Here is a 26964-nt window from a genome sequence, read left to right on the forward strand (position 1 = left end):
GTGAGGTGCTCGCCCAACGATCATAAGTGCAGGTGGAGGGTGCACGAAGGTGCCCGCTCACCTGGTGAACGAAGGCACAAAGTTCAGTTGAGGAGTTTTGGTTGGTGGTCTGTGTGAGAGTGCACCTGCCTAACTTGGGCAAGACAACTCATGCGTTTGAATGGTGAACTCGGTTGGCTACACGGAGGTGTTTCCAGTTATAAATTTGGCTAAGTATGAAACTTGGGGTTTCTAAATTATATTATAAATTTGTAAAGTTGTATAATATATTGAAATTGGGCAGACTCATTGTTCAGGGAGTTGTCCCTCCCTTTATACTGTGAAATTATGTTCTTCATGTATAATTGCTATGGATAATGAATGTATATGGGTGTTCATTGGTATAAAGGAACAATAATAATACTTGGTGAAGAAAAATAAACTAAGTATTGAATTTTAAGGCATAGTCCATGAACATAAGTATTGGTGAAAAGGAAGTGTTTGGTGGTGCTGCACCTCACTATAAGTGGTTGAAAGACTACCGCAGGTGTAGGGGCATGACAGTTGGTATCAGAGCTGGTCTGAAGACTTGGTGAGAAGTTTTGCAAGAAGTCGGTGGTGATATGCACTTGACAGTTGGTGTTAGAGCAGGGTTGCTCGTTGCGAAGTGACAGTGGAAGCAGGTACTTGCAGGTGAAGAAAGCTGATCTCACTGACAAGTGGAATCAAGAGCTGGTTCGTGTTGTAGGGAACTTGGTGAAGCTAGTGGATGGTCTATATTAGATCACAAAGGAGGAAGTAGTTAGTAGAAATGGCAGGTGAATCTTAGGTTGGAGAATCTAGCCATATTGCGATGGATGCTTTCCTTGAGAAAGTGTTGGAAAGAATGGAGGAATTGGAATCTTACTGGATTACGAAGATGAACTTGGTTGTGAAAGATCAAGAGGCTAGTTCAAAGATGAGGGATGAATTCGATGAACTTCGTACTCAGAATGAGTACACTGATCTTAAGTATACACAACTTGAAGATAAAGTTAAGGAGATTGAAGAAGAAAGAGATCAAGGATTGGCAGAAATATTGAACTTGCAGAAATCTCTTGATGAAGCCAGAGATGAGATCATGGTGTTGAAGAGGGCCATGAGGCATAACTCAGGTGGAGGAGTGCCTCATGTGAAAGTGAAGGAACCAAAATCTTATGATGGTGCAAGGAGTGCAAAGACTCTTGTCAACTTTCTTTGGGATATGGAGCAATACATGGAATTCTTGGGTCTATCTGATGATGAGACAAAGGTGAAGGTGGCTGCTCAATTCTTGACAAAGGATGCTAAGATGTGGTGGCGAAGGAGAATGGATTAGATTTCCAATGGCAGTACTGATGACATAACTTCGTGGGATGACATGAAGAAGGCTTTGCAGACCCACTTCAGTCCTCAGGATGAGACATGGGAAGCAAGGATGAAGATTAAGTTTATTAAGCAGACTGGGAACCTACAGACATATTAGCGAGAGTTTGCAAGTGCAGCTCTGGAACTTCCTAACATGGCGGAGAGGGACAAGGTGTTCAACTTCATTATTGGATTGAAGCCTTGGGTGCGAAATGAATTGAAGAGGTGGAAGATTAAGACACTTGAGGAAGCTTTTGCTATTGTGGATCGATTGGTGGAGCATTATGATGAAACATATGATGAGAGAAAGAAGAAGTTTGATAAGCCAAAAGAAAAGAAGAAGGATGATGCTTTGGAATCAGTTGATAAAACGAAGATGAAGAAAGCCTTGAAGTGTTGGATATGTGCTAAACCACATATGGTGAAGAATTTTGCTTCAAGACTAAAAGTGGCCACTATTGCACAGTCTAATACGAAGAATGAAGAAGCTTCTATGGGGATGATGTAGATTCTTGGAGTTGCTACTGCTACAGAGGTGGTCTCTTGGAGGGATCCTGAGAGGAACAGTTTGGAGTATGTTCGGATGAAGATTGGGAGTGCTGATATACTCACTATGGTGGATAGTGGGGCTACTCACAACTTCATGAGTGAAGATATTGCGAGAAGGATTGCGCTGAAATTGATACCGGTAAAGGCTCAAATGATAATAGTTAATTCTCCTACTGATTGTGTTCTTGGTGTAGCTGAAAGAGTGGACACAACATTGGGTGAGTGGGCTGGGAAAGTTAACTTCATGATAGTGTGGATTGATGACTATGAGGCTGTAATGGGGATGGAATTCTTGTAACAATATGATGCCATGGTTGTTACACATTTGAAGAAGCTGTACATTTACGATGGAAGGGAAGATGTACCCATTGGTGTTCCAACCATTGGTGTGACCAGACCTGATTGTAAACTAGCAGTGATGCAGATGGAGAATGAGAATCACATGGAAAACATGTGTAAGCAGTTGTCTACTACTGAGGCAAAGCTTACCGAGCAGTCATTGGTTATCAAGAAACTATCTGATAGTATCTTGGATTGGTCAAGAAGGCTAGAGGAGGTTGAGGATGATGATGATGAAGAGGAGGTTTATGTTAGACCGAATGTCCGAGAGGAGGATTAGTTTGCATATCTACAGAGGATGGAGATAGAGAATCCTGACAAATGGATTGAGCTTATTAGTGAGGGTGAGCGTTCAAGCTATACTCCCTCTCCATCTTCTTAGATGACATAGAATATGGGGCTCATTGTTAGGCTACTCATGGCAATGGGTCTTTAAAATAAGTTGAGAAGGTATGACAAATGGTGTAGGAATGGTTTGTCATTAGCATCATGACATGTTGCAGATGGGATGGAGTTTCCATGGACGTGAGCATGGGGGAGATTCTTGGTGAGTCTAAGATGTGGCAAAATCTGAGAAAGACTGGTGTAGGCATAAGGATGGACATTCTTATGATTTGAGCGTGACAGATGGATTGATCACCCGACTAGTTCAAGTCATGAGGGCTAGATGTGTACCAAATAGATGTTGGCATTATGTTGGAGTATATGATGACAGTTCACAGGATGAGATGACACATGGTGGAGACAGTTGTTTTTACATATTTTGTAGGGATGGCATATTGTCAAGGACGAAAATGACTTCAGGTGGAGGAGGATGTAATGACCTGCGGTCCGAATTACTCCCACTGTGTGAAGGGTGACGAGCTGAGGCCAAGGCATGCGAAGGAACACATGAAAAATGCACATGGGAGGCTTGGCAATGGTTAACTTATAGCGTGGGGACGAGTTCATCACACCCATGGGATGACCTCATGAGATAGGCAATTCGAGCGAAGGTTGGATGGCCGACCAAATGAATTTGCATGAAGTGAGGGCGTCAGTTCACGTGGTGGACGATTCGGCTGGGCAGCTTGACTCACCCAATCATCCATATAAACATGGAAAGTGTTGGAGCTTTGAAGGATCATTCGAATGGACATCATTCGATCATCCAAGGAAGTGTGAAGGTGTTAGGAGGCCGCAGCAAGGCACAGGTCTATGCGCCCACTCTTGGGCAGTGCTACACAGTGAACAACACAAGTTTTGGTGACGGGTGAAGGTGTGGGTTGTGGGTCACACGAAGGCACCCACCCAACATTTAGAAGGAAACATGAGTGAAGCCTTGGGTGAAGGCTCCTGCTGTGCAGAGATAAACGCTAGTTCGGTTGGAGGTTCGGTTGAAGTCTTGGGTGGCAAGGTGCATGAGAGCGCCCACCCACCGGTTGGTGACTCAAGTGGAGAGTGTGGTGAGGCACTTGCCCGACGATTGTAAGTGCGGGTGGAGGGTGCATGAAGATGCCCGACCGCCAGGTGAATGAAGGCACGAAGTTTGGTTGAGGAGTTTTGGTTGGCAGTCCATGTGAGGGCACACCCGCCCGACTCGGGCAAGGAAACTCATGCGTTTGAATGGTGAAGTCGGTTGACTACACGGAGGTGTTGCCGGTTGTAAATTTGGCTAAGTATGAAACTTGGGGTTTCTCAAGTATACTGGTAAATTTGTAAAGTTGTATAATATATTGAAATTGGACAGACTCATTGTTCATGGAGTTTTCCCTCCCTTTATACTATGCAATTGCATTCTTCATGTATAATTGTTGTGCATAATGAATGTGTATGGGTGTTCATTAGTGTAAAGGAACAATAATAATCCTTGGTGAAGAAAAATAAACTAAGTATCGAATGTTAAGGCGTAGTCCATGAACATAAGTATTGGTGAAAAGAAAGTGTTCGGTGGTGCCGCACCTTGCTAGAAGCGGTTGAAAGACTACCGTAGGTGTAGGGGCGTGACAGGGCGGGTTGGGTGAGGGTGAACCAGTGCGAATGAGCCCGTATGAAAAATGCTAAGTTGTGACCTGAGGTTGGCTTTGTGCATGTTCGTACAGCTCGTTTGCCTAGCTCTCCCTTGTCCCTTCTTTTCGGTCGTGTGGGCGCACATGTAAATTCGTTCGGGTAGGTCATTTGAGGGCGTCTGTGTCAACTCATTTGAGTGGGTCAGGTGAGGGCGTTCATGTAAACTCATTCGGGTGGTTTGGGAGAGGGCACCCCGTGTGAATGAGCCCGTATCAAAAATGCTAAGTTGTGACCCGAGGTTGGCTTTATGCATGTTCGTGTAGCTCGTTGCCCATCTCTTCCTTGTCCTTTCGTTACGGTCGTGTGGGCACCCATGTAAAATCGTTCAGGTAGTTCGTTTGAGGGAGTTTGTGTCAAATCATTCAGGTGAGTTGGGTAAGGGCATTCATGTAAACTTGTTCGAGTGGGCCGAGCGAGGGTGTGCCCGAGCGAACGAGCCCGTATAAAAAGTGCTAAGTTGTGACCCAAGGTTGGCTTTGTGCACATTCATGCAGGTCGTTTGCCTGGCTCTCCCTTGTCCCTTCATTATAGCCGTGTGGGTGCCCTTATAAAGTCGTTTGGGCTGGTTGTTTGAGGGCGACCATGTCAACTCGTTCAGGCTGGTCGTTTGAGGGCATTCGTGTAAACTCATTTGGGCAGGTCTTTCAGCGTGAGGGCACGCCTAGGCACATGATCTCGTATCAAAATTGCTAAGTTGTGACCGGTGGTGGGTTTTGTGCATGTTCGTGTAACTCGTTTGCCTGGCTCTCCCATGTGCCTTCATCTCAGTTGTGTGTGGGTGCCCATGTAAACTCCGTCGGGTCATGTCGGGTCGGTTTGGGTTGTGTCATGTCGTGTCATGTGAGGGCACCCACGAAAACTCATTCGGTTCGGTCCGGTCGGGTTGTGTGAGGGCACCCACGTAAACTCATTCGGTTCTTGATTTTCATGTGAAAAGTGGGCTGGTAATTGAGATGTTTGTTCGGTTCTACCTAGAGGATGGCCTTGGGTCATTTGTAGGGTGGCTAATTCTCATCTACTTTCCATCCCCACTCGGTAGCACACGAGCAGCAATGTTGGCCAGGCTCGCCTTGGTTCCCCGATCGGATTTTCGTGTGAAAGATGGGTTGGTATTTGAGTTTTTTTTTTGGATTTTCCTGAAGAATGGCCTTGGGTGATTTGTAGGGTGGCCGATTTTCATCTTTTGCCCATCCCCACTGGGTAGCACATGAGTGGTAATGTTGGCCATGCTCATCCCGGGAGGCATATGTGAATAATTCCCATTCTGTGCTCCAAGTTCTTGGAGCTGTATGGGCTGTTGTGGTGTGGCTCCCTGGCTCACACTGGTCTCCTCATGCCTATCCAAATGATACAAATGACAGGCTTTCTTTTCGTGTGAAAGGTGGGTTGGTAATTGAGTTGTGTTTTCAGGTTTTCCTAGAGGATGGCCTTGGGTCATTTGTAGGGTGGCCAATTTTCATCTTCTCTCCATCCCCACTTGGTAGCACATGAGCGGTAATGTTGGCCATGCTCGTCCTGGGAGGAATATGTGAACAATTCCACTTCTTCTCTCTAAGTTATTGGAGTTGGATGGGTTGTTGTGGTGTGGCTCCATAGCTGATCCTAGTCCCCTCGTGCCCATCCAAATGATACAAGTGACAGGTTTTCTTTTCGTGTGAAAGGTGGATTGGTAATTGAGTTGTTTTTTCTGGTTTTCCTGAAGGATGGCCTTGGGTCATTTGTAGGGTGGCCGATTTTCATCTTCTCTCCATCCCCACTCGGTAGCACATGAGTAGTAATTTTGGCCATGCTCATTCCAAGAGGCATATGTGAAAAATTCCCCTTCTGCTATCCAAGTTCTTGGAGTTGTATGGGTTTTTGTGGTGTGCCTCCTGGGCTCATCTTAGTCCCTCGTGCCCATCCAAATGATACAAGTGATAGGTTTTCTTTTCATGTGAAAGGTGGGTTGGTAATTGAGTTGTCTTTTTAGGTTTGCCTAAAGGATGGCCTTGGGTCATTTGTAGGGTGGCTGATTTTCATCTTCTCTCCATCCCCACTCGGTAGCACATGAGCAGTAATGTTGGCCATGCTCATCCCAGGAGGCATATGTGAACAATTCCCCTTCTGCTCTCCAAGTTCTTGGAGTTGTATGGGCTATTGTGGTGTGGCTCTTGGGCTCATCCTGGTCCCTCGTGCCCATCCAAATGATACAAGTGATAGGTTTTATTTTCATGTGAAAGGTGGGTTGATAATTGAGTTGTTTTTTCGGATTTGCCTGAAGGATGGCCTTGGGTCATTTGTAGGGTGGCCGATTTTCATCTTCTCTCCATCCCCACTCGGTAGCACATGAGCTGTAAGGTTGGCCATGCTCATCCCAAGAGGCATATGTGAACAATTCCCCTTTTGCTCTCCAAGTTCTTAGGGAGTTGTATGCGATGTTGTGGTGTGGCTCCCCGGGTCATCTTGGTCCCCTCATGCCCATCCAAATGATACGAGTGAAAAGTTTTATTTTCGTGTGAAAGGTGGGTTGGTAGTTGAGTTGTTTTTTCAGGATTGCGTGAAATATGGCCTTGGGTCATTTGTAGGATGGTCGATTTTCATCTTCTCTCCATCCCCACTCCGTAGCACATGAGTGGTAATGTTAGCCATGCTCGTCCCGAGACACATATGTGAACAGTTCCCCTTCTGCTCTCTAATTTGTTGGAGTTGTATGGGTTGTTGTGGTGTGGCTCCCTAGCTCCTCTTGGTCCCCTCGTGCCCCTCCAAATGATACCATTGATAGGTTTTCTTTTCGTGTGAAAGGTGGGTTGGTAATCGAGTTATGTTTTTTGGTTTGCCAGAACGATGGCCTTGGGTCATTTGTAGGGTGGTCGATTTTCATCTTCTCCATCCCCACTCGATAGCACATGAGTGGTAATGTTGTCCATGCTCATCCTGGGAGGCATATGTGAACAATTCCCCTTCTTCTCTCTAAGTTCTTGGAGTTTTATGGGTTGTTGTGGTGTGGCTCCCTAGCTCGTCCTGGTCCCCTCATGTGCATCCAAATGATACAAGTGACATGTTTTCTTTTCGTGTGAAAGGTGGGCTGGTAATTGAGTTGTGCTTTAGGGTTTGCCTAAATGATGGCCTTGGTTCATTTGTAGGGTGGCCGATTTTCATCTTCTCTCCATCCCCACTCGGTAGCACATGAGTGGTAATGTTGGCCATGCTCATCCTGGGAGGCATATGTGAACAATTCCCCTTCTTCTCTCTAAGTTCTTCGAGTTGTATGGGTTATTGTGGTGTGGCTCCCTAGCTCATCCTAGTCCCTCGTGCCTGTCCAAATGATACAAGTTATAGGTTTTCTTTCCATGTGAAAGGTGGGTTGGTAATTGAGTTCTTTTGTCGGGTTTGCCCAAACGATGGCCTTGGGTCATTTGTAGGGTGGCTGATTTTCATCTTCTCTCCATCCACACTCAGTAGCACATGAGTGGTAATGTTGGCCATGCTCGTCCCTATCCCTCTTGCCCATCTAAATGATAAAAATGTTAAAAGTTTTCTTGGTGCTCCTTTGAGCCTTTGTTGTTGTGGTCCTAGATGGAAGCCCCAAAACTCCATCATGCCTATGTTGCTATCGTGCCCCTTAGTTGTTGCGAATAGAAAATTTTGATTGGGTTGGGCAACCATGTGTGGCTCCATTGAAATTGGCTCCTCGTTATCTTGTTCACCTCCTCCCTATTTGATGGGGAGGGTTTTGCTTTCGGCGTGAAAGGTGGTTTGGTAATCGAGTTGCATTTTTGGGTTTGCCTGAACGATGGCCTTGGGTCATTTGTAGGGTGACCAATTTTCATCTTCTCTCCATACCCACTCGGTAGCACATGAGCAGTAATGTTGGCCATGCTTGTCCCAGGAGGCATATGTGAACAATTCCCCATGATGGCTAGCCTCTTCATTGTTCAGTTGTTTATGGTGCTGGCTTCTTGTGCTTGTACTCTTTCTGTGTTGGCATTTTTGGTTTATATTCATACATTTAAGAGGTACATTGAAGGGTTTGGGTCACAAACAAATCTGAACAACCCTCCCACTCTCGCACCTTTTCCTCTTCCTCCAGACGATAATTTTTTATTTCTTAGGGGCGGGAAATTTTGGGTTTCCATGCTGCGATGGAAAAGGTGTCGAAGCGCAGGAAAATTGGGGTTTCCATGTCACGCTCCGATGCCCAAAATTTTTGGGTTTCCATGTTGCAGCTCGGTGCCCAAAATTTTGGGGTTTCCATGTCACACCCCGGTGCCCAAAATTTGGGGTTTCCACGTTGCGATGAAAAAGGTGCCCTGGCATGGGAAAAATTGGGGTTTTCATGCCCCACCCCGGTGCCCAAAATTTGGCGTTTCCACCTGGCGCCTAAAATTTGGGGCTTCCATGTCACACCAAAAATTTGGGGTTTCCAACTGGCACCTAAAATTTGGAGGTTCCACCCGACGTAAAAAAAATTTGGGTTTCCATGTCGCACCCAAAATTTGGGGTTTCCACCCGGTGCCTAAAATTTAGGGCTTCCACCCGGCGCAAAAAAATTTGGGGTTTCCATGCCACACCCAAAATTTTGGGTTTCCAAGTCGCACTTTGGTGCCCAAGCTTGGGGAAACTTGGGGTTTCCATGTTTCACGATGACCAAAACTGGCGGCGCCTAAGCCTGGGGGAACATGGGGTTTCCATGTCACGCTCTGGCTCCCAAGCCTGGGAAACTTGGGGTTTCCATGTTGCGCCACGACTGAAACCCGTGGCGCCCAAGCTTGGGGAAACTCAGGGTTTCCATGTTGCACCCTGGTGCCCAAGCCTGGGGAAACTCGGTGTTTCCATGTCCCACCCTTGATGGAGCCACGGGCTTCCACATTTTACAGTATGATGGAAATGTGGGGTTTTCAACAATGCCCCAACGCGGGGAACTTGGGGTTTCCATGAAGATGCAAACCAGATCGCAAGTCTTGGGAACTTGGGTTGTTTCGAAACTTCTACCCAAGTCTGGGAAACTCATGGTTTCCATGTCGCAGTGCGGCCGGAACCACCGACGGAAACCACCCAAGTCTGGGAAACATGGGGTTTCCATGTCGCGGCACACCCTGAATCACCCGAGAGTCTATGGAACTTTGGATTTCCATGTCATGGGGCGACAAAAAGCTGCCAAAGTCTGGGGAACTCAGGGTGTCCATTTCATGGCACGATGGAAACTGCTACCCAAGTCAGTGGACACACAAGGTTTCCATTTCACGTCACGACAAAAATTTCTACCCAAGTCTGGGAAACACGGGGTTCCCATGTCGCTTGCGCCGCGCTAAAACTGCTGCCCAAGTCTAGGGAGCTTCATATTTCCATGTCATCATGCAACAGCGAATGGTTGGCCAAGTATGGGGAGCTTTGGGTTTCCATTTCATCACGTGACAGGGAATGACCGCCCAAGTCTACCAAACATGGGGTTTTCCATTCTGTGGCATGTTGGAAACCGCCAAGTTATGGGAAACTCGGTGTCTTCCTGTCTTACCATGACAGAAACCGCGACCTCGGTGCAAGGAACTTGGGTTTCCATGCCGTGGAATGACAGAGAACCGCCCAAGTCCGTGGAACCCCGAGGCTTCTGTTTCGTGGCATGAGGGAAACCGCCTAATTCTGGGAACCTCTGGGGTCTCCATCTCCCACCTAGGCGAAAACCACGGCCCTGGTGTGGGGAACTTGGGTTTCCATGTTGCAACACGACCAAAATCACCCAAGTTTATGGAACTCATGGTTTCCATGTTGTGGAACGATGAAGAACCACCCAAGTCTTGCAAACTCAGGGTTTCCATTTCGCAGCGGGGTGGAAACCACTTGCCTGGTCTATCTTTGGAACTTGGGGTTTCCATGCCTCGTTGCGATGGGAGCCATCCAAGTGTGGGGAAAGCAGGGTTTCCCTACCCTGCCATGACGACAGCTGCCCAAGTGCATGAAATCTAGGGTTTCCATGTCCCATCGTGCTGGAAACCTCTACCACGTACGTGGGGGGGGGGAGGGGAGGGGGTGTCAGGTATTCGAGTCAGGAGCGCCCGAGAGAGTTGAAAGACTGAACCCATAGTACGAGCACCCGTGTTCAGTTATATGTGACTTGGGTGAGCGTTTGGTTATATGTGAAGACTTGGCATGACATTCGCTTATGCGTGCCAGTGATGGGCGCACTCATAGCAGGTGCGCCGTGTTGGGCATGGCGCATGCCCCTTTATACCTGAACGATGGGCGATCCTTGTTGGGTGCTCAAATGAAAGAGGTGACCATGTGCGGATGAGTTAGGATGCGGGCAGGTGTGCGATGTGCAGCGATAGGTGTAATTGGTGAAGTGTTGGAGCTGACCCATGGGTGCAACGATGCATACGAAGGGACGCGGTGGTTCGTTGGAATGGGGTGTGTCGAGGTTATGTGGCAGGTCAGCTGGGCATGCATGTTGATGGAGCCAACCCTTGTTATCCCCGAGAGACACAACCCTTGGGTGAAAAGATGCGTATAAGTAAGGAGGATGGTGTTCGACGAATGGACATTGAACTCAGACTTCAACATTGCAGAATAAGTGTGAAGGAAGGAGTTGGGTGAAAATGGAAGGAAGATAAGGACACGGGTAAGAGGGTCACACCGGCAGGCAGATTACACTGGGTGGGTCAGACTTGGTAGTGCAGATAGGCAGAGCGAGGCAGGTTAGCATCCAGGCAGGCAAGCCGCACATCGTGTGGGCCATGCACCCTCACTATGGACCGCACTGACGGGAAGAGTTTGGGTGTCGCGGAATGGAAAGTCAGGCAGACAACTTCACAGTTCAAGTGTGGAGTTGTGTCATGCAAGCCCCGGGTAGTGCAGCACGACCACACGACACAATGAATTAAAAGAATTATTGAAGAAGATAAATTTATGGTAAGTTATTTTCACTGCATTGTTAAGAACACTTATTGGAAAATTGATTGAGTGTTGGAGTAGGCACAGACTATGTACTCAAGTATTGGTAAAAGGAAAAAGTACAATAGTTTCGCACCCACTTATGTGTGGTTGAAATACTACCACTAGGATAGGAGCGTGACATGGGGTCTCCCAGCCCCTCCTCGACAAAATTTGCCAAATTGCAAGGAACCCGGGGATTCCATGTCTCGCCTTGTCGAAAGCCTCCCAAGTGCAGGAAATTTCGGGTTTCCATGTCTCGTCACGATGGAAACTGCCCTAGGTGTAGTAAAATTGGTGTACATTGAGTCTGCAACCTCACATCAAGAAAAAGGCTCGGTTGGTCAAGAGAATGAAGGTTTCTTCATTGGTAAAGGATCTCGCTAAGGATTAAAGGTTGGAGTCTCTTCTAGAGCTATTCCACCATGGACTATCAAAAGTTGAAAGAAGGACATAGTGCTGAGGAATGAAGTGCCAAAGAAACAATGTGCAGAGAGGCGGAAGGACTCAACTTGTTCTTGGAGGATATTATTGTCAAGTATCTAAGGCTTCACAAGGACCAATAAGAAGCTTCAATAAGAGAAATTTACGAAAGGGTTTTCCTCTCTAAGAGAGAGAGATTTTTCCCTGGCAGAGAGCCAACATCTTGTGTTCTTGTTCTTATGCTTTTGGCACCAGTTTGATGAAGTAAATACACATGCATTAATAAGAAGAGAAGAAGATTAAGATAACAACATAAATTGTAAAAGAAGACGACAAGAAGCAAAAGAAGGAAGATCCTCCTATGAATAAGTCAACCTCTTTGCTTAAAGTCTTCTTTCAAAGGGGGTAGATGTCTCATTGAGGGTCCCATTTATGGGATTCAAGAAAGGATGATATACAGGCAAGAGAAGATGAAGCAAGAAAGGCTACACCAATCGAGGTGAACTATCAAATAAACCTTAGATGATAAAAGCATAATTAAGATGAGGTATGTATGCATCAAAATTTAAGTCATGTCATCATATATATTGATTGGGTCATGGGAAAAGTTCTAGAATCATGATCAAGAATAAAAGGTTCTCTTTCACCAACGATATGCTCGAAGGCATGTACTACAAAGGAGTAAAGGTCACATGAAGAAGTGATCTCATAAGGAGTATAAGGTGGTTGACTAATCAATCCAGAAGTGAAATAAGACGACAAGAAGCAAAAGAAGGAAGATCCTCCTATGACGAAGTCAACCTCTTTGCTTAAATTCTTCTTTCAAAGGGGGTAGATGTCTCATTGGGGGTCCCATTTATGGGATACAAGAAAGGATGATATACAGACAAGAGTACATGAAGCAAGAAAGGCTACACCAATCAAGGAGAACTATCAAATAAACTTGAGATGATAAAACCATAATCAATATGACGTATGTATGCATCAAAGTTTAAGTCGTGTCATCATATATATTGATTGGGTCATGGTGTTATAGACATTTTTGTGCCTTGCATCATTGAGCATGAAATGTCAATAATTAAGGGATCCAAAGTCCCTAAACATGTTGTTCCTACCCCTAGAGGAACAAGGCCAGCAAACCACAGCAGTTCACAAAAGTTCTCCACCTGAAAACACTCAAAAACAGGCCATTTTTGGATCATGTCAACTGCTCCACTGAGCATCTGCGCTAAATGTCAACTGCTCCACTGTCTACCTGCGCTGAATGTCAACTGCAAAGAAGGCTACTTGCGCTGAGCGTAACTGGACAAGTGGCAGACTCATTTCTCAAGGTGTCAATGCCCAGGAAGCTTCCAAAATGACACTTAGATCAGGGAATTCGACTGGTGATGAGTAAGAGGTTCCAAATCTCCAAGTGGAAGCAAGAACCTCCAAGTGGACTCAAGAACTGAAGTGGGAGAGGACACTAGTCAGCTTCATACCAGCCTCAAGCTGACTCATCCTTTCTCCAAAACTCCTATATATAGATCTCTCTCATGAGGTCAAGGGAGGCGGGAATGTTGTGATTGCAAAGAATTGTTGTTGGTTTGTGGTTGGATCATTGGGTGCTTATGCTTTGAAAGGGGCTGAAGAAGGAATTCCATTCTGTTGGGAAGGAGATGCTGGGTTGGAACCCTTTGGGTTATATCTCTTCCTGAACCTTGTTTATCAATCAATAAAGCTTCTTGGTTCTTTCCTATATGTTGGTGTTTATTGTATGATTTGCATTAGTGTATTTGATTTACTTCTAATCCTGAATCATTTATGAATATGTATATTTGCCTTTGTGTTGTGCCCTTCTCTTGTTGCATGTAGCCGTTCTCTTGTCACAGGTAGTTGTTCTCTTGTGATCTCGTGGGAGCAAAAGCAAGGAGGCAAGTAGCTGTGGACACCCAAAGAGGAGAGGATCTAGATCGAGGGACAGCCGGAAGATAACGGTAAGTCTACCAATCTCCTCTCTTTCATATTTCATAAAGGAAGAAACCGAAGTAGCTGTATTTGTTTGTTGCTAAGGTACTGTCACACCTTAGGTGGATAGGATCGTCCTGCATAGGCATTTTTCCCCACAACAAATTGGCGACTCCGCTGGGGAAGAACTTTGTTTTAGTCATTTTTTTTGTGTTTACATCATTGTTTACTTCATAGACTCAACAACAACAGTCGAACTGCTTTGCAAAGTAGAATGTTGCTGCTTTGATCCTTCACTGGATTTTTGTCTATGATCTCAACAATGGACTCACAAATGACTTGATGATCCTTTGTGATAGTCTTTAGTACCCTATCAAAGCATCCCTCTGTTTATACCTTGCTTGTGTTTCTAATTTGGCCTGAAACAGTTGATTTTTGAGCATTTTATGACCCGGAAACGAAGAGAAACGAGAGTTTCTCCTTTCAGCGCAGACACTGTGAAGGCAGTCTGCATTTCAACGCAGGTCCCGTGAAGGCTACCTGCGCTGAATGTCAAACTGACAGTGTTACACTTGCGCTGAACAAGTGTGGCCTTGTGCAGCTGGGTTTCCTTGCTATCTTTTGCCCTGTTTTGATCTCTGTTTTTGCTGCCTTTAACCAGCATAGGTACCACCTCTGATAACCCCTTTTCTTTGCTTGAATTCCACCTCATTTTTGTACAAAAAGACTGTAAGTGTTTTTATGTGTTTGTGGCGTCATTTACAGTTTTCCTTTGCATGAGCGAAATAGTCATCCTGTAGCCTTGATTCAGATCTGATTGAGTGATTGATTGTGATCTTAGGAGAGAGTTCTTTGGCTGTTTGCAGTTTGATTATCATTTTATTTTGCTTATTGGTTTGAATTTGTCACTTTTAAGTGTCGAAACAAGTATTTCTTTCGAAAAATCGCAAAGTGATTGTAATCTCTTCTACCCTTGCTGATTTGGGAAAAAGTAAACTTGTTTATTTTCAGTCATTTAAAAGCAAATTCGAAATTGTGCAAAAAGCTTTCTTTGTAGGCATTTATACTAAGAAAGTGAAAACAAACACCTGCATTGTGAATTTGCATTTTGATAAGTTTGCATGTTGGATTTAGGAAGAGTGCATTAGAGTGTGCTGATTGCTCTTTGAGAAAAGATAGTCGCTCTCTTTTCCCTTAGTAGCTAGGATTTTCAAAGTTGAAAGATTATAAAGCTTGCTTATCATCTTAGACTGCATTTAGGGATTTGTACCAATACATCTCGTGGTGATCCTGAAAGACAAACTTTAAAAAGATCAACTTAAAATATATTGAATGAACCTAACAACGCTTTGCAACATAAAGCTCATTGTAGAGGTCTAGGTAGAGACGTGTTCCGGCGTCGTTAAACGTAGTGACTGTCGATCTCTAAGAAGGTGGGTGATTCCTCCTGAGGGATGATAGCACTAATACGGACTTGTGCTCCCACGTACCGTCGCGTATATATTGGGAGACCCCTATAGGCATATATCCTTTATCCTTAGGAAGCCGTGTCGGCCGCCCTACTGATCGCAATGCAGTGAACACAGCATTCACGAAGATCGACCACCCGTACCGTAAAACATATTCTGTGGTTTTGCGAAAAGTTTGGCACACCCTCTGCCTAGATCTCCAGAGCAGTTTCTTTTGGCCTTTTTCAGACTCTATAATAGAAAAAGTCCAGCCGAGCATTTGTCACTTCGGGCTCGTTAAAACATCGAAGGAGACTAGAGTCATATTTAGCTTTTTCTCGACTCTTTAAAACTGAAAAAGCAAGTTGTGTCTAAAAGCGTCTAATAAAATTCATTCAATTCGGAAACATAATTTCCCCTTTTTTGTATTTTAGTTGATCGAGTAATCCGCAATCGTGGAAGAAAGTCAATTGAAACCCCGTCGTTCGTGGAGGCTTGCGAGTCAACCGTCTTTGTCTCCGGAATCGAAAGTAGTACGGACAAAGCGAACTCGCTTAACCGGTTCAAAATCTCCCATCAAAGTTAGAACAACCGTTCCAACAACATCTGAGATTCCAGTTACTCCAAGCATTTCTAGAAACCCTGCCTCTATTGAAGAAGTTCTACAGCCACAGAGGGACAGTAACACTGATCCTGGTCTGAGAACAAGTACTTGCGTTACTGAACCAGTTCCATCTGTAACTAGTCCAGAGAGTCTTGTTGCTCAAACAACTGTCGATGTAGAAACAACCCCTTCTTCGGCACCAGAAATCTTTTACGGACCTGACGGTCTTCCTCTTCCACCTGGTTTGATTGCGATAGAGGAAATTGTAGAGGACCCGCAAGCAAGTACTCCAACTCATTTTGGAGTAGGTGTCACTCTTTTTCCTTCTACATTAGAAGCTTGTCCATCACCAGTGGAAGTTCCTGTAGAATCGCTAGGCAGTTTATTGGATAGACTTAAAATGTCTGAGCAACCGTCGACATCTAGGACTGTGTCAAACGACACAGCGACGGCAGAGCTCCCTACCGCCACTCCGACGATGTTTGTCGGCGTACCATCTGTCCCGACTAGCTCTCAACAGCTAGAAGGAATCCACCCAGGGACTATTTTGACAATGTGGTATGTTCCAGTTTGTTCTTCCGGAATAATATCCGGTAATTCTTATGTTGAAACTAGACAAATTGATCCCTATGGAGGTCAATTTGGGCCATCCAGTACCCAAGGGCCAACCATACCCTTGAGTTCTGGATTGCTACCGTATGGGGGGCAGTATGCCTTTTCATTACCCCCTCCGGGAGGATACCCATACGACAGTTCTCAACCGTATTCAGGAGTTACGACAAGTGGTTGGGTACCTATGCTACCCCAACAGCTGAGAGTTGTGTATTCTATGCAACAATGTGTACCTATGTCCAGCATCCCGACGACGCCAGCTATTGTAACAGTGTCGCAAGTTCAAACGATGCCTGTTGTGTGTCAACCTCAGGTTGTAATGCAACAGCCCCTTGACCCTATGACACAACCACAATCGCCAATTGCCGGGACGACACAGGTCCAAACGGGTACAATTACCCCACATCTTGGTCCGTCGGTTAGTATAGCACAGCAGAACATGGCTTCACAGCCGTGGATGGTGCAATACCAACAACCACAATTCCAGCAGGTGTACCAAGGATCTGAGCAACAGATCTTTGCGAATAGTGGACAACCGTATATTCAAAACGGGTTAAATCAACCGCTTTACAGTGGTCAAGTCCACCAGCCGTATCAGTCATACCAACATCAATTGCATTATGCTGGTATGCAAAGGCCTACTGCTCAGGCGATTCCATCGTATCCTGGGTACGCCTCGCCAAACCTGAATCAACAGTTACCATTTGTGGCAACTTTAGAATTACCAGATTTACACCGATTGACGAACGATCCAATTGCTTATGCCCATTGGTGGCCAGCAATTCCTCACAAGCTTCCATCGGACATTCCTAAATTCAATGGAAATCCTGGCGAAGACTCGTCGAATCATGTGATGACTTTTCATCTGTGGTGTTCGTCAAACACCTTGAATGATGATTCGATAAGGCTTCGCCTTTTTCAGAGGACATTGACAGGTCCAGCGGCTAAATGGTATATTGAATTACCTAGAGCCTCTTTCGACAATTTCAGTTCCCTAGCCACGACTTTCTTAACCCATTTTCAGTTACCGATAAGGTATGAAACTGGAACAAAAATCTTAACCAATTTCAAGCAGACAACGGCCACACATATATCCGATCATATACATGAGTGGCGTCGTCGTCGCAGAATGGTTAAGACTTATGTTCCGGATCAGCTATTAGCTGAGTGGTTTATAAAGTCGCTTCTTCCTGCTATAACAGAAGATGTGGCCAAAGGGGGGGTCGTAACAGAGGAGCAGGTTATTGCTCATGCCCAGTATTTAGACTTAGTATATACTCAGTCTGGCACGCTCTATGACAAGATACCTGACACCCCCAGACTGGAATTTTCAATTCCTCCTCCTCCTGGATCAAATAGTGACTCTCATGTCGGCGACGGTGTGATTGGCACTGTAAACGCAAAGTCGACAAGGGATTCAAATAAGAAAGCCCGTAAAACTTCGAATCAAAATGCAAATCAAGAAATTCTTGCTTCGGAAATAAATGCCATATCAGGAGATAAAGGAAAAAATTCCAATCAACCAGGGAGCAAGAAGAAGCAAAACAAAGGGAAGAAGAAGAAACAGGGTGAGTCATCCCCTGAAAAAACTTCTTCAAACCCTCCTGGAAATAGGAAATTACCCTGTCAAATATGCGATGAGGAGGATCATCGAACAATACATTGTCCGTTAAGAACTGAGCTAAAGAAGTTCTTCAAAAGTTCACATACCTCAGCTGTGTTGACTGATCCATTTCCAAATCCAGGTCAAAATATGGTTGATAGTGGAAATGCTTCCCCGTCGCAAGTGCTAATGTTATCGATCTCTAAGCAACAAAATGATGCTTTGATTTCGACAAGGAGCAAAGATTACGGGAATCCACAGGTGTCAAACGACAAAGGTAAAGATCAACCTAGTAGTTCGACAACAACTTCAGCAGAAGTTGTACCCCCCATCACTCATGAGTTAACAATAAAACCGCCAAAGGGAGTAGTACATAAGTCGACATTTAATCCTCGCGCCAGGGCGGCGCAACATTATAACATAGTGGAAGATTTGGCCCAATCGCCATCCGTTATGTCGACTCTTGAGGTACTACAAAATTTCCCATCCCAAAGGCAGGCGTTGTTATCGGCTATTGGTGGAGTGGATCCTAAGGATTCCAATCTTGTATCCTTTGATCACAAAGGATATGATCCTCTGTTACCAGCTCAACTAGCTTTCCTTATCCAAGTGAAAACCCTCAACAAAACTGTTCACCGAACAATTATTGATGAGGGGGCATCTACATGTATCATGTCGATGAGTTGCTGGAAAACTCTCAGATCTCCAACCTTGTCGCGATCTTCGATGACACTAAAAGCATTCGACGGAAGGACGTACACCCCGTACGACATCCTAAATAACTTGAAGGTTGAACTAGGAGGAAAAACAGTGGAAATTGATGTTGAAGTCATTGATGGCAATGTTGACTATAACATCCTACTGGGAAGACCATGGATATATGCCATGGCAGCTGTAGTGTCGACTTATTTTAGGAAGATCGCATTCCCGTTTGAAGGAGGGATTACGGTCGTCGACCAACAGAACTTCCTCCCTAATGGTTCACAAGTTACAGGAAGCATTCCCATGATCCATGGGAGCGACCATTCAATCCAAGATATCGGAGTAGGCCTATTGAAAGACCCCACAATGATGGGAATTTTCGCGCTACCACCTCCTATCTACATAGGAAATATACCGTTTGTAGCAACATGCAACATGATATCTTCCTTGAAGGTCACAAAAGACAAAGTCGTCATGGATCATGTAATGGTTTTGCCCCCAAGCCCTATAGAAATATTGTAGCAATCAATGTTTTGGGCATGGGAGGCGAACCCAAGCCAACGCTCGTCAAGCGTTTGGGTAGATAGGTCTAGAGAATATGGTACCCCATTAGATCCTTGGTCGAAAGTGCATGGGACTGACGAAGGAATCTTACAATCAATGTTGATTGAGGGGGCACCATGGAATGATCACCACCATCGTTCCCTTCTTCCAGAATGTGAAGAAGATACTCAACATGACCTGTACCACCCTTCAGTTTTTAAATTCCTATCAAATACTGTAAATATGGTGGATTCAGAGCGAAACTTATCCAATATTGAAGAGACTATAGCCATAAATATCTCGACTAAACTAGATGTTGTAGAGAATATTTATGTCGGCAAAAGTTGTTCCCCTTCAGAACTAGAAATATATAACGCTCTCTTTTGCGAATTCAAAGATGTCTTTGCTTGGTCATACGATGAAATGCACGGCATTGACTCGAGTATTGTTGAACATGAAATTAAAATGTATCCTGATGTCAAACTAGTAAGACAACGGCTTCGACAGGTGCACCCTAAGAAAGCCGCTGCCATTAAGGCAGAAGTTGAGAAACTTCTCCATGCTGGTTTCATCTACCCGGTTCCTCTAACCGATTGGGTATCGAATATTGTCCCTGTTATGAAGAAACAAGGGACGATTAGAGTGTGTGTCGACTATAGGGATGTAAACCAAGCTTGTCCAAAGGACAACTACCCTACACCCTTCATCGACCAGATAATTGATGAATGCGCCGGATGTGAAATATTTTCATTTATGGATGGATTTTTCGGGTATAATCAAATAAATATCCACCCACAGGACCAGTCAAAGACTGCATTTATTTGTCCGTGGGGCACATTCGCTTATCGAAAATTACCCTTTGGTTTAAAGAACGCAGGGGCGACGTTTCAGAGGGCAATGAATTATGCCTTCCATGACATCAAGAACATCGTTCAACCATATCTCGACGACCTTCCGGCTCATTCACGAAAGCGGACTGATCATCCGCAGCATTTAAGAGCGATATTTCTACGTTGCAGACACTACAAGATAAGACTCAATCCGCACAAATGTGTGTTTTGCATCGGTTCTGGTCGTTTACTTGGCTTTGTAGTCTCTAAGGATGGGATTCGTCTCGACCCTTGCAAGGTTCAGGTAATCATTAATTTGCCTCCACCTTCAAATGTGCTTCAGATTCAGAAACTCCAAGGGAAAGCAAACTAGATATCATTTTTGGGATTCAACTGCGTTAAGTAAGTCATTCAAACGTATGACCATTTCCATGAGAGGTAGTCGTAACTGACTAATTTCTCATGATTTTTGAATAGTTCACTTAGCACTCATTGCATCGGGTGATGCTCACAGGGGTGAAGAAGTGGGATTGAAACTAGTGAAATGTGGAGAACGAATCACATAGCATCAATCATCACTTCCGGGGCTTGCACTCGGTAACCAGGACTTCCCAGGAGGTCACCCATCCCAGAACTCCTCTGGCTCAAGCGCGCTTAACTGTGGAGTTTTTCCCCACAATCAAGCCCACTTAGCTTGCTACCCCATTTGCAAAACCTTAGCAAGTAATGCCTCATGAACCATTCAAGTAGAGATCACTTGACTCTTTTTGATGGGGGATTACGCAGTGCATTATATTAGATATGATTTTTGGGATTCAACTGCGTTAAGTAAGTCATTCAAACGTATGACCATTTCCATGAGAGGTAGTCGTAACTGACTAATTTCTCATGATTTTTGAATAGTTCACTTAGCACTCATTGCATCGGGTGATGCTCACAGGGGTGAAGAAGTGGGATTGAAACTAGTGAAATGTGGAGAAAGAATCACATAACATCAATCATCACTTCTGGGGCTTGCACCCGGTAACCAGGACTTCCCAGGAGGTCACCCATCCCAAAACTCCTCTGGCTCAAGCGCGCTTAACTGTGGAGTTTTTCCCCACAATCAAGCCCACTTAGCTTGCTACCCCATTTCCAAATTACGCAGAACTTGCTAAAGGTTACACTCGTCTTTTGAAAAAGGATGTACCTTTTGTCTGGGATCAGGTCGCGCAAGCTTCCTTTGATGCTCTGAAAGATTATCTAGTAAGAGCATCATTAATGTATGCCCCGGACTATCAAAGATATTTTAACCTATATCTGGCTGCAGCGGATACGACCATTGCGATGGTTTTAGTACAAGAAGTCGATGGAATTGAACATCCTATATATTATTTAAGTAAAAACTTAAATGATATAGAGAGAAAATATTCTTATGTTGAAAAACTAGCGCTTGCAGCTGTTCAAGCGATTCAAAGGTTTCGACATTATGTCCTCTTTCGGAAAACTACCATTTTATCAGATTGCAACCCCATGACTTATATACTGTCGCGACAGTTGATGGGGGGAAAATATTCAAAATGGATAGCGATCCTTCAAGAGTTTGATCTGGAATTTGTAAAATCCAAATCAAAGAAAGCTCTAGTTTTCGCGGAATTATTGTGCGATCTCCCATCGTCGTCCAACGATGAAACATCGGAAGAGTCAATCGTGGATGAAAATTTGTTTCTGATATCTACAAGCGATGAGTGGTATGGATATATCATAGTTTATCTCCAAACCCAAAAGTTCAGGTCTAACACCTCTCACTCTGAACAGAAACGTATACGATACCAAGCTAAAGACTACATGATCGTCGGTGATACGCTTTACCGTCGTGGTATCGATATAGTTCTGAGGAGGTGCCTTACCCATGAGGAGGCCGAGAAAGCCCTGAATGATTGTCATTCAGACGCGTGTGGGGGGCATCAATCTGGATATGCAACAACACAAAAAATCTTACGAGCAGGATACTTCTGGCCAACCATGTTCAAAGATTGCATAATCGCAGTCAGAAGTTGCCATGCATGTCAGATTTTTGATAGCAAAACCAGAAGACCACCCGCACCTTTACAGCCAATAGTTGCTGTAGGGCCTTTCGCCAAATGGGGCATCGACTTCATGCAATGTAACCCCACCTCGACCGGGGGGCATGGGTATATTATAGTCACCGTTGACTATTTTACCAAATGGGCCGAGGCGATGCCTACATTGGATAACACTGGTGAAACAGCTGCCCTTTTCTTTTTCAATCATGTAGTCACCAGGTTCGGCGTACCGCAGGCTATAGTCACAGATCATGGATCGCATTTTCGCAATCACATGATGGTTGAATTAGCTGCCAAGCTAGGGCTATCTCACGACAGCTCTACCCCGTATTATCTGCAAGCCAACGGACAAGTTGAAGCAATCAACAAGGTCCTGAAGCGTATGTTGCAAAGGATGATCGGGGTTCACAAAAGAAGGTGGCACCTAATCCTGTACTCAGCCTTGTGGGCTTACCGAACATCGGTAAAAAATGCCACTGGGTTCACACCATTCCAATTGGTGTATGGCCTGGAGGCAGTCTTACCAATCCAGTGTGAAATTTCGTCTCTTAAACTCGCAATTGACCTCCTCCCCGGAACTTCAGAAGAAGAGGCCCATTTCTTGGAATTAATCCAATTGTATGAAACCCATCGTGACGCCGCTTTGGCTAACGAAGCCCATAAGAAACGAGTCAAGGCGCAGTTCGACAAAAATGTCAAACCCCGTGTCTTCTCCGAAGGTGACCTGGTCTTGCTTTACGACCAAGAATCCGACAAATTGGGAGCAGGAAAATTTAATTCTTTATGGATGGGTCCCTATATTGTTAAACGAGTGTTAGCAAAAGGAGCCTACGGGTTAATGGATTATGACGGAATCCCACTGGCGCAACCCCGCAACAGGTTGTACCTCAAGCGTTACTATGCCTAAGTAGTAACCTGAGTGCTTTTGTTGTATTTTGTTTTCGCTAAAGTGTTTGTTTCGGTCGAGTAGTCCACCTTTTTCATGTGCTGCAGATGTCAAACTTTTCTGAGACATGTGTGGGATATGTTGACGGAGCGAGTCGTAGTTCGCGGAATCTATCCTCCACAGCCTGGGCCATTTTTTATCCAAGCGGCGAGTTAGTGAGTTTCAGAGGTGTGTGTATTGGGCAATAAACGAATAACATCGCTGAGTATAGCGCATTGATAGAACTCCTCTCTGATGCCATCGCCCATGGTATACGCCGACTAATCGTCAGGCTAGACTCACAACTTGTGATACTACAACTCAATGGTATATATTCTGTCTGTAATCCGGCTATTTATCGAATGTTTCTAAGAGTTAAGATTTTGGAAAGACAGTTTGATTCAATTCAATACCAGCATATTTCCAGGAACTTAAACACATTAACCGATTCATTAGAAAACTATGTATTAGATAGACATTTACAACATTTATAAAAAGAAATGCATCAGTGTTATGCAAGTGGATCACGTAAATCAACCAGAATAAACCTCGAAAATCAAAATATATAAAAGTTGTTTATCGTTTATACATAATGTTCTGTAACCAAGACAAAAATTGGTCGCATGACCCAAAAACTCAAAAATGCTAGGGGGAACCCTAGCCTAGTGGTGCTCATGATAGCACATCACGGCCTGTGCGATCATGCGCAAGAGACGAGTCAATCGTCTAGGCACACCAGTAGTATGCCGCTGCAACTGTAAAGGTAACTCATCGATCCGTACATCCAGAATACCGAGAGTAAGGCTCTCAACCTGCTCCTGCACAACTGTAAGGGTCTCGGCCACGTCAAGGTCGTGAAGAATAACTCTCCCGGCAGGCTCCACTGCCGGGGCAGCAACTAGCGGTCTCGGACGAACTGCTGGACGAATAGAACCAACATCTGCATGCACCCAAGAGTATGATTAAAAGTCTTGATAGAATAAAGCACAGCAACATTATGAATAAAAACAGTAAACAGTGATATGGTTAAAGAGTTTACCAATAGCGCCCCACTGTTCGCCATCCGGTAGCACCAAATCCGGATCACCTCGGAAATCCATACCCACATATGGATACTCGGAAAAGACCATCTCCTGGCACTCGAACCACCTGAAGAAGGCATCAATGAAGGTAATCTAAGGTTGACCAGCATGCCTAGACATGTGATCGACCCACCTCTGCATGCGTGGCTCGGTCGGAGAAGGCAAGTCGAGTACAATATACTGAGGCTGCATCAGTGGGATTTTCTCCAAGGCGAAGGCAGTCAGAATAGAACCAAATCCAAAGTTCTTCAGCTTCCCGTCCTTTACCTCGGTCAATTGACTTTTCATTTGAACAAGTACTGCATCACACCAGTTGAATACTTTCGGTTGGAGACACTCCAAGGCGTGCTGCACATAAGACCTGTTGGCAACATGTAGAGATGCGCTACCAGCCATCCTACCAATAGTATACAGAATGGACCTGAGAGACCTATCAGTAATCTCATGGATAACAACCTTGTCGTCTCTGCTCGGCTGGGAACCTTCCCTGCAGTACTGGCGAACATAGTCTCTCACGGAGTCATTCCCCCGGGCCGAACCTGACAAAGAAATGGGGGCACCCCGCCTTGACAACCCAGTCAAGAAGTAAATGTCTACTATGGTCAAGGGGATGGTTTTTCCCCTAATCTGGAATACTTGGTTGATGGGATCCCAAGCATCAAGCATGTACTGCAGCAAAGAAATCTGTGCTCTCATGCTAGAGATACGGAAAAACTTCAGCAGGCCACAGTTCCGCAGCGCGTTCACCGTGACAGGGTCATGGAGAGCAATCATATCTTCTTCTTCATGTTCTCGTTCTCGCCATGTAAGGGACATTTTGCTCAAAGGTTCCTGCAAAACAAACAAGAGAATGAGTAAGATCCTGAATTTGATGAAAAACTGGCGAAATTTTATCAAAAATTGTGCTAAAAACTCAGTTTTCTGAGCCCAACGCAGGCAGGCAGTGTCCTACCTGCGTTGAAGGTTAGGCTGCCTTAAGGCAGCTTGACATTCAATGCAGGTTTCGAATGGGCAACCTGCGCTGATGTGAGGGCGCCTTGGCAAAACCCCTGAGGCTCAAAAAGTCTAGAAAACAGGCACAGAATGAAAAAGGAAACCATGAAAAGAAAGAGCTAGGGTTTAGCTCCTACCTGGTCCAGACAGCGCCGAGAATCGTCCACAGAATCTCCCGAAATCAGCCGGTGAAAATCAAGGGGGAAGAGGCACCTCCAAAGCTCCAACAAACCAAATGCAAATGAAATGGTAAAATGAGAGGTAAAAACACTTTTTAATGGCTTTTTACGTAGTTCAAAGAAAAATATTAGGGTTTTTATCTCATGATTATGTATTTCTAACTAAGTTTGATGCAGCAATTGAAAATGCAGTACTATCCTTGAAAAGAGAAGAGCTAGTAATGGTAAAAAATCAAAATTTGACCATATAATCGAGCAGTTTTACCGTGGAATTTATGCTCGTTAAAAAATAGAAAAGCGAGATCTGAGCAGTTTTAGCACATAGTTCATGCTCGTTAAAAAATAAACATAAGATTGAGCAGTGTTTTGGCGCATTCAAGCTCATTAAAAAATGAACCCATACCGGTAAATAACCTTTGAGTATGTAACCCGATCAACCATAAAAGCCTTGGTCGTGTTTGTGCACCATCACCTCCACCGTTCATTTGGCCGATCGTTTACCTCCATATGATTATTTACCCTTTTTGAGGAACAGCTGCGAAGAGTGATTTCACCTAGCCATCCTTGTGACACTGCCGTGATTGGAAAATTCCAACCTGTACCTGGAATCAGCTGCTATCCCTATTCATCACTCGTTCCTCAAAAGACGAGTCTTCTTTAAGCTCTTTTCAACTGACTCGTAAAATATGAAAAGATTGCTGAGTTCTGGCGTTCCAGCTCGTTAAACGACCGAAAGAGCTATCCCTCCTCTAGATTTTAATCTTTTTGGACCTGGGGGATTATTGCACAAAAAGATCGAGCGCTTGTTTTGTTCGGCTCGTTACAAGTATCGAAAACTCATCTCTTCTGTATTTTTTATACTTTTTCGGACTTAAGGGATTAGATGACGAAAAAGGAATTTTGGAGTTAACTTTATGTACCTTTTCAGACTCTCTAAAAAAGAAAAGGGCCGAGTTTTCCTTGTCGTTAGACTCGTTAAAATCACTAAATAGCGACAAACTTGTCTTTAGACGAGAACGAGTTTCACTATCGCTAGGCTCGTTAAAACATAGCGATGGGCTTGCCCGAAGGGCAGGTTATAGAACAAGCATATGTTATCCTCCTCAAGCTTGACAAAAATAAAGAGGTACTGGTCAGCAATGACTGGGGAAAAATTGGGAAAAATCAAGAAGTCTTTGATGGTAGCAGGTCGCTCTTGAACATGACACTTTTCCTCCGTACCACATCGGGTTGGGTTGTTTCATTCACCGGTCACATCACCATGGTCTCGCCATACCATCCATACTTGGGGTAATGCTACCAATCCATCGCATCAGTGTCACCATATGTTCAAGAGAAGTCGTTCAGAAAGAGTCAACCAGGTCCCATCCACTGCCATACATTATCCTTCATCCATTCATGACCGCCACCCTGAATCATATGTCACAGATCGTTTTCACCTCCATTAAAATCATTAGCTCCGTTCCGTGTCACTGATGTGGGATTCATTAAGGCCCTCCTTTGACGGATCGCTTCTTGTCGACATCAGCTCATTATCCAAGAAGTTGATCTACGAACAACCCCCTTAGTACTTTGACGCTTGCATGCCTCAATGGCAAGTTTCTCACTTCCGGCGACAGGTATACATCAATGACCTTCGACCAGAAGATTTTGCGTGGTGTTCGACGCCAAGTATTTTATTCACACCACGTGAATTGTACTGCAGTACCTTGAGGGTCATTATCATTATCAGTGATTCCTCTCGCGCTTGTTAACGGTTTACATCATTGACTGGTAATCAAGCGATGTCTTTCCATGTT

Source organism: Pinus tabuliformis, chromosome 9, assembly GCF_031772625.1.
Source record: "Pinus tabuliformis cultivar Carrire ecotype Pingquan chromosome 9, CPIR1, whole genome shotgun sequence".
NCBI lineage: Eukaryota > Viridiplantae > Streptophyta > Pinopsida > Pinales > Pinaceae > Pinus > Pinus tabuliformis.